Source organism: Cibotium barometz, chromosome 5, assembly GCF_041138505.1.
Source record: "Cibotium barometz isolate CiBa-2024 chromosome 5, ASM4113850v1, whole genome shotgun sequence".
In the NCBI taxonomy this organism is placed as follows: Eukaryota; Viridiplantae; Streptophyta; class Polypodiopsida; order Cyatheales; family Cibotiaceae; genus Cibotium; species Cibotium barometz.
Genome location: NC_141050.1, coordinates 10,313,201 through 10,321,608, shown reverse-complemented (window position 1 = coordinate 10,321,608; position 8,408 = coordinate 10,313,201). Strand labels below are relative to the sequence as shown.

The following is an 8,408-nucleotide window of genomic DNA, read 5'->3' as shown; positions in this document are numbered from 1 at the left end:
CAACAAAGAGTTGTAAGTGATTGGATGTAACTCCAGACACCCGTAGTGGTGCAAGAATCTTTATCAAACATCTCCACATACTATATGGTCTGCCCGCATATATAGTATGGCATAAGAGATAGGAAGTTTGATTGTTATATTTGAAGGGAAATCTTCAAAAGTTACATTTGCTCTGAGTTAGAGTGGAGTTTAACCATCCGTAGATTGATGGTAGTTAGAAACTCAACAAGATTCTAGAGCATATGCTTGTGCAAAGATGTTACTCTAAGAGAGAAAGTATCTCTCAACTTTGGAACTAATCCTTGTGATGCATGATTAGATTGGCTCTAGTTTATTTCTCCCATGGCCGTAGAGCTTTCCAAGGAGAAGTTTTAACAAGTTGGTGATGCAACATGGTAGCGTAGTCTACAAATATCTAGTAGCATAGTCTGAGAACTTGCGCTACTAGAGTGCTCTCCAGTACATTAGCTTCTGTGCTAATGACATGATGCAAAATCAAGGCATGAAATTTGCCTTGGGATTTTGGTTGAAATACCAAATCACGGCTTGCGTGAGTACTACTAGACATTTGCTTACCAATAACTTTCCCAGTTTGTTTTCGAGAACGAAAACTCTTTATCCTGTAATGGCACGAAGGATTGCCCGTAGCGGCGTTCGAGCTCGACCGGACACGTGGGAGAAATATGCTAATTACTCCATTGACGACGGGTACTTACTTTACAAGGGTAGAGTATGTGTACCAACTATTGGTGACTTTCGGGCCCAAATTCTTAAAGAAAGTCATGATAGTCCAAGTGCGGGTCATCCTGGGATTCAGAAGACCTATGCACTAGTAAAAAGACAGTTTTATTGGCCTAGTTTGTTTAAGAATGTCCAGACTTATGTGCTGAAATGCAGTAAGTGCCAGGTCAATAAACATGAACGTCTTAAAGTTGGAGGACTACTCCATCCGCTGGAGATTCCTCAAGGAAAATGGGAAAGCATTTCCATGGATTTCATTACTGGTTTACCCACCAAGACGAGTCGAGGGAATGACTCGGTGTGGGTGGTAGTGGACAGGTTAACTAAACTGGCAAAGTTTATTACCACGAGAAAACTATAAAAATGCCAGAGTTGGCAAAACTCTTTATTGAACATCTCTACAAGCTATATGGCTTGCCCGCGCAGATATAGTGTCAGATAGAGATAGAAAATTCAACAGTCATTTTTGGAGGGAAGTCTTCAAAAAGTTGGATACTACTCTGAGTATGAGTACGGCAGATCATCCGGAGTCTGATGGTCAAACTGAAAGAGTTAACCAAATTCTAGAGGATATGTTGCGTTCTTATGTTAGTAAGAAGCAATCTAATTGGGAAGAGTACTTGCCCTTATTGGAGTTTGCCTATAACAGCTCCAAACACTCAGCAACTGGATTTACACCATTCATGTTAATGTATGGATTCCAGCCGAGATCTCCGATGGCTGTAGGCCTAGAAAGGAGAAGATTCAATCTGTCAACAAGGATTTCCTTGAACATATGAATGATATGCTCAGAGCCGCACGTGAGAGCATTCGTAGTGCTCAGGATCGCGCTAAAACTTATGCGAATAAAGGACGAAGAAAGGTGACCTTTGCAGAAGGTGACTTTGTATTCCTCAAGGTTCCTGCGCAGTCAGAAACCATGAAAACGGGAAAGTGTGATAAACTTTCTCCGAGATATTGTGGTCCTTTTAAAATCCTTAAGAAGATTGGGGACGTAGCATATAAACTTGAGTTACCGGAGAGTTCTCAAGTCCATCCTGTCTTCCATGTCAGTAAACTGAAGAAATCAGTTCACGGGTTAGAGAACGCAGTTTCTCCAGAGATTTTGGTGGACTTGATAGAGCCACCAAAGATACCACATGAACCTGAAAAGATTCTAGGATATCGTGACAGACAAACTCGACATAAAGTGTACCAGGAAGTACTTGTTAAATGGACAGATAGGGATGAGGAGGTGGCAACCTGGGAACGCCGTAGTGCAATTTCCAAAAGGTTTTCCCAGTTTTTTTTCGAGGACGAAAACTCTTCTTAAGGGGGGGGTAATGTCACGTAGGCTGTAATGCCTGTGACCGACGGCGGCAGACCGGATGGCCATGTCCGGGGTCCAGTGGGAGAGGACGCCCATGCGGAGTCATGGGCGACCAAGCTAGTGTGGACGGCAGGCCACACACTATATAGCCTGGGGGATGAGGGGCAATCCTCATTCTTCCTCTATGGCTGGGTGGTGAGCCAGAGGCCGTCCCCTCTTGTGGTAATGCCCGTAGCGGCGTTACGGATATCTAACAGTTACTATAGTGCCAAAACACATGAAGCCCGAAAGGAATGTAAATACCGTTTTCTATCTAAATATTATCTCCAATGTAGATACCTTTTTCCATCTAAAATACAATATTTCAAGTTTATTTTATTCTTTTCAACAACTCTCTAGTTATTATCACACTTGTTTGCACCGTCAAAGGCTTGTGGCAACATAAGAGCCAAAGGTTAGAAAGAAACCTTAATATTGAAGCACCATGATCAATATGTATGCTAAATGTGGATTGGTTGTTGTACAAAGGCCATGGCATGTGAGTGTTATCACATTTGTTTAAATCTTATGGGGCAAGCATAGGAACCATCCATACATGATGCTGATATAGCAAAAAAAAATTCCTTAGATGCAGCAAGAGAAGCATTTAATAGGAACATATGGGCATAAGAAGGGAAAAGTGAGCCCTGTTGTGGGCAAAGGTCAAAGTAGCCCCAAGAAAAGGGGATTTTTGAATGTGGATTAGGCTAAGACATTATACACGCACAGTGGCGAGGAAGCCATGAGCTTGTGCAGCAGGAAGTAACACCTGTGGCCGTGTGTCGACCACCCAATGTGAAAATACATGGCACTAGCAAGGTGCACAAACGAACACACCTACATGAAGACCATGGAAGCTTTACACAGCAGGCTATGGACAGAGCTCAATGAGCAGCCGCCCCCTACGGTCAGATGTGCTCCCCGGCCAGGTCTTATGTAACTAATGCTCTAATTTCCCATGCAATTTGCAGTGAATTTGAGATACACCAAGCCCTCGTGACACCACTCTTGTACAGTGGGCACTAGAACAGTAAGGGCCTGCCATATGCATGCCACTGATCCTCCAATGCAATCAACTTGAATAATGGATAATGTGGTAGGCAACAAGGGTCAGCTGACTGCGGCGTGACACAGGCTCACCCAATGCCACCTGCACGAGAAAGATCATGTGCTACTTGTGAACATCAAACACATCTTAGAGATCTTCAGCATAAGCTATGGGGGAAAAAAAAACCTCAACAGGCTCAAATTCAGGTTAGTAACACCACACCTTGGCTCTAGAAGTCTCGATTTGGCTTTTTCCCTGCTAGAATTCTTGATATTTGAAGACCTCGGCTGAAAGCTTGATTGAAAAGCAAACGGGTCTGCATTGCTTGGAATCCGGGCAGCCATGAGAGTATTGCAAGAGGAATCATCACCAGTACTCCAATAGCTAGCTCGTATAGCTGAGCAACTGCAACAACAACAGGCCACAAATTTGTGTTCACCAGGAAAGGTTTCAGGACCAAACTGATGCAAAGCAGCCCCCATCCAGTCGGTATGAAAGCTAGCAAGCTAAGGAGGAGGTCCGTGAACCGAAACTTAGTCAACTCCACCAGCAGCACAATGACCAAGGCTATGAAAACTGCTACCAAAGACTGAATTGCTCTGTAATAGAGATGATTCTTTGCTGAATACTTCTCTCCGGCATAGGCTAATATCAGGTACAGCACCATGGCACATATGATATAGATCCATGATACAAAGTACACAAGGACACTCTTGTTGTTGTCAGCAATGTGCATCCTGTAGACCAGGCCATATTGGATAAGGAAAAACCGCAAGCTGAGAACTACTTCCAACACTCTTCCCCAAAAATCCCCTGTCCTCAGGTGATCTTGTTCCTCATTCCACCACACCTCCCAGCTCTGGTTTGCCCTTACCAACACTCCCCCTTTATACCACAACCAGTTTTGGAAGTCTTCAAAGTCATAGACTGTCTGTAACCAATCAAACCCTGTGGGGTTGAACAGAAATGGTGCCATGATCCATGTGAGAGCCAAAAACCAGCTTGAGAATGTTAACAGGATGTATACGGTGGTGCTTGAAGCAGTACCTCCATATACCTCATAGATGATCAACAATATTATCAGCTCGACTCCTTTCACAAAATGGCTCCTGGCATAGAGCCTGTAATTCTCGGCAAATTTCTCATGCCTCACCACAAACCCACGACCAGTAGCACGGTATTTTGCCCCTCCATGCAGTAGAGTCCTACCAAAGTAATGACATTTAGTGCCCAATGAGAAGGTGAAGAACACTGAACATAGCTCTAGCTGCATGGTTAGAAAATCCCACACTGCTCTGCTGAAGCCAAGCTCCAGACAGTTCTCAACAAGCATTGGCAATGCAGTGAACCACCCAAGTTGCACTAGAAATTGCTGGTTGAGTGAGGCTGTGAGTGCCTTGTTAGTGAGACTTCCTTCAATCATATCCTCTATTCCACTGAGAGAAAGGTACACACGGCCCCACAAGAAAGCATACACTGTTAAGACAACAATCATGTTGTTGATGTAGAACCCCACTGTTGTGTGGTAGAAGGAGAGCATCCGGAAGAAATCAAGGCGGTGTCCGAGACGGTAAACATCCCTGCTCACCATCTGTTCACCATTGCCACTGGAGACCTTGGCTTCAAAAAGGGCTATTTGATTCAACCCCACATCCCGGCCTTTCCCCACTTGGATGTATTCATGATGAGTGACATTTCCTCCTCTAAGAGTACAGTTGAATCCTGCAAAGATATCCTCACTGATATTAATCACTCTGGAGGCCTTGCTAATGCCTCCCCTTGTCAAGAACCATAGCCTGTCAAACACATCTGGGTGCCCATAATGCATTCTGATCTTCAAAGGGTATGCCAGCACCCGCTGACCCAGAGTAACGAAACTTGTTTCCTGAGCAGACATAAACCAAGCTAGGGAAGAGACCGAGCCAGTTAAGACGTGCTCTCGGACCCCTAATATCTGTGGCCTTCTCAACCCATAATGTTTGGTGAACTCCTGAAGCAAATTCCTCACTTTAAGAGCCTCCTCAAAGTAGTTGTCCTGGTTCATATCAATGGTTTGCACTGCATCCCCTCTAGTGAAGATCAAGGCATGGTTTTGATTCTCAGGTTTGCCTTCTCCAAGCTTGAGAGGACCAGGAAGTTGGATTCGATATATCTCCACCTCTTCCTCCAGAACTGTATCATATTTGACCAAGACGGAGTAGTATTTCTTATCTTCACCTGTCCCCACTTCATCAACATATGCTACCCTCATGGCCGGGTGGCTCTTCATCAGGAACAAAATGTCATCTGCTCTTACATCCTTCTTGGCTTTCTGAGCTCCATAGATCTGGCATGCAACAACATATGTGAACTTCAGTCCAGCTGTGGATTTCTCCGGTGATGTTCCATGCGTAGCACTCATGGCCCTCAAGCTGCTCATACTACCCCGACCGTTAGAAAAATCAAAGGACATCTGGCTGCTGCTTAGGTTCTCCATTCTTGCAGTGGCTGCACCCTGTTTGAGCTCAGCTTCTGATACCACATCAAGGTGTGCAAGCGTCTCAAGAGCATGTTGGTAGTACATCATCCCCCTGACGGTTCGAGCAAGTGTTTGACCTCGGTACGAAGCCCACATTCTCAGCTGTCTTGCCTGCTCTTTGTCATCCCAAAGCTCACCCTCAGGGTTGTCACTGTTTTGCAAGCTCATCCGCTGAAGAAAATTTTTCCATTCATCTGGGTAAATGCTCTGGAGGTAGAAGAGGATTGTCACTCCATCCTCGTTTGGGTTTCTTAACTGCTCTTTGGTGTACAAAACATCCTCATCATAGTAAGGTGTAAGCACACTGAAAGCAAGCATTTTCTCTACTGAGGGAGCATGAGGCATATCCATGAAGAGAGAGTTGCTGAAGAAAGAAATGCGTCTCCTGGCATCCAGATTTTTTGGAACATTGTTCATGGCCTCTCGGGTGCTGAGGGTAGTGTTCAGCCTCCTCAACCTGCGAAAAAATGCCTCATCATCTGGATTAGGCAGCTCCACAGCCTTCACAAACAAGAGCTCATTGTAATCTGTAGCCAAACCAGCCCCCCTTAGTGACTCAGCACAGCGTTTCTGTGTGGGAAAGTCTCTGATCACCACATCATACAAGTTCTGCAGAGCACCCACCATTTCTTTCAAAGCTGGCTTCTTCAGTAAAATTTCCACCAATGCCACCACGCATGAATGGACCTCTGCCAGTTCACTCACCCTGTAGTTCAGACAGAAGGTGCCAAGCTCAAGGTCTCTTTCGATCTCCTTGAAAACATGCTTTACAATGCTCTGCTCCTTGCTATCATCTTTAAGGATCCTTATCAGTAAGTGTTTCACACTATCATAGCATTCCAGTACAGCACACCTCCTATATTCATTCTTGGATATCTTTGCCCACAGCTTCCTATCATCTATGTCTTGCCAACTGTGTGTGAAACCCAAAGCAATAAGAACTTCATTGGTGAGCAACATGGAGGGCCACTGCATGACATTCACATTCCGAGTAACCCCCGGGATCTCCAACAGCTCTACTTCATGATCACTCACCAGATCCTCCTGTCTGAAATAAGAGATAATCTCATTCCACAAGTATGCAAACTTCTGAGACTCCAATGTGCTGCTCTCAAATTTTTTATAAGCTTTAACAAGCCCATATCTGAGCTTCACCCTCCTCACCATGTCTCTAAACAGGGCAACAAGACGATGGTGGGACAAGGCCTCTTCCCCAAGAAGGCCTTCCTCTGGCATCAAATTGAAAGCCATTGCACTTGCAAAGAATGGAAATCTCAACTTGAACTGTTCCACATTGCGGATTTCACCTATGTGAGAGGAGAGTCCAACCAACGCTCCAACTAGAGATGAGAAGATAGAGTACCAAATCTGTAAATCCATTGTGTAGATCAAAACAACTGGTGCCCAGAGCAGCACCACGACAAACCTGTTGTGGTTTTTGAAGAACTCGTGCCATTCGAAAGTCACAGCATTGAATCGAAGAAGCTCCCGTGTTGGCTCTACCAAGGGCTTCACCTGCAAGAAATAGCTAAAGGAGAATTTGGCTAAGAAGACCGCGAACCAGAAGGCTGTGTATCTCAGATTGTCAGTGACCCCTTCACGCAGGCCGCGAGCGACAAACAGCCTTGTCTGGAACCACCAGGTGAAGGCATGAAAGATGCCCCATTCTGTTTTCTCCACAAAGTTTCTGATCCAAGGAAGCAGGAAAAGTGTAATTGCAAGGACCTCGGGCAAGATGAACACTGATGCAGTTTCCAAGAACTGAAAGAGTCTCATATTTGCTTCTTCTGACCATCTTCTGTCAGCTGCTCTTTGCTTCCAAATCCGAGATAGCAAGATGGAGAAAATGATTGTCCAGCCTGAGGCTACTATTAGCTTGAGGAGCATCCGGACACCGACAAGCTTCGTCTCTCTAGATATCAAGCTGTACTGCATCCCTGCATCCAAGACTGCCTGAACTAAACGCAAACCTGACCAGGTGATGAAGATACTCAGCAATTCCCCTTGAACATCTCTGTCATACAACACATTCCATGGAATTCCATCTCCATTGAATGCAAGGATAATCATGGCCTGCAGCATTAGAATGAGCCCAATCCATAGATGATCAAAGCTGCGAAAAACGTTCCAGAAGGAGCGCTGTTCTACAAAGCCTGTCTTCCCCACTTTCTGCTGCCCAGGAAGCAGAGCCCCCCTCCAATTGCCCTTTTTTGGGGTTACCAGGTAGTTTGAAGACTGCTTCAGGGGCCATGAAAGCTGTGTGAAGCAACGCTTAGACCAGAAGTACTCATTCATGTCATCGTAGTTCCGCCAAGCGGAGTGGGGAGCTTTGCCATCATTTGCAGCTTCTGCTTCTCCTTTTACAGCCTTGTAGATTGGCTCGATGACCTTGGTCAAATAGCCATTCCAACCATAGGAAAATGGAACATGCCCCTGCCCTGTCTCAGCATCTCTGTAGCCTTCAATGATTTTGTTCAGCTCCATAGCCATGTTGTGGAATATGAAGCAGAGGCACTCGGGCATGAAGCGAAGGTTGGCCGCTTCGCCCCATATGAGGAGGTAAAGGCAAGAATAGAAAAGTTCTCTGCGGTCATCAATGGTTTTAGGGTTTTTGGGGAGCCAGAGGCTGGTCTTCCTGTTGAAAAAAGAGCACCATTTCTGGTAGTTCTTGAGCAGTTTCTTACGCAGAAGCCGCACGACGCTGCGGTGGAGCCTGTCCATGTTTTTGGGAGGGGGTTGCATGCGCATTTGGT

General features: G+C 45.4%; 1 non-coding gene and 1 pseudogene across 2 annotated transcripts in view; both read right to left on the bottom strand.

Moving 5' to 3' along the window:
• Window positions 1-2,679: 2,679 nt before the first annotated feature.
• The window catches only part of LOC147638040 (callose synthase 12 pseudogene), a 6,957-nt pseudogene continuing 1,228 nt past the window's right edge, over window positions 2,680-8,408 (bottom strand). Inside the window, exons 2-3 of the transcript XR_015265766.1 lie at window positions 3,360-8,408; window positions 2,680-3,239 (exon numbers count right to left, since the gene is read on the bottom strand). The exon at window positions 3,360-8,408 is cut by the window's right edge and continues 297 nt beyond it. The product of XR_015265766.1 is annotated as a callose synthase 12 pseudogene (transcript). The remainder of the gene's footprint in view (window positions 3,240-3,359) is intronic.
• On the bottom strand, window positions 5,632-5,714 carry LOC147638041 (small nucleolar RNA J33). Its single transcript, XR_015265973.1, has one exon. It is a non-coding gene; the product is annotated as a small nucleolar RNA J33 (small nucleolar RNA).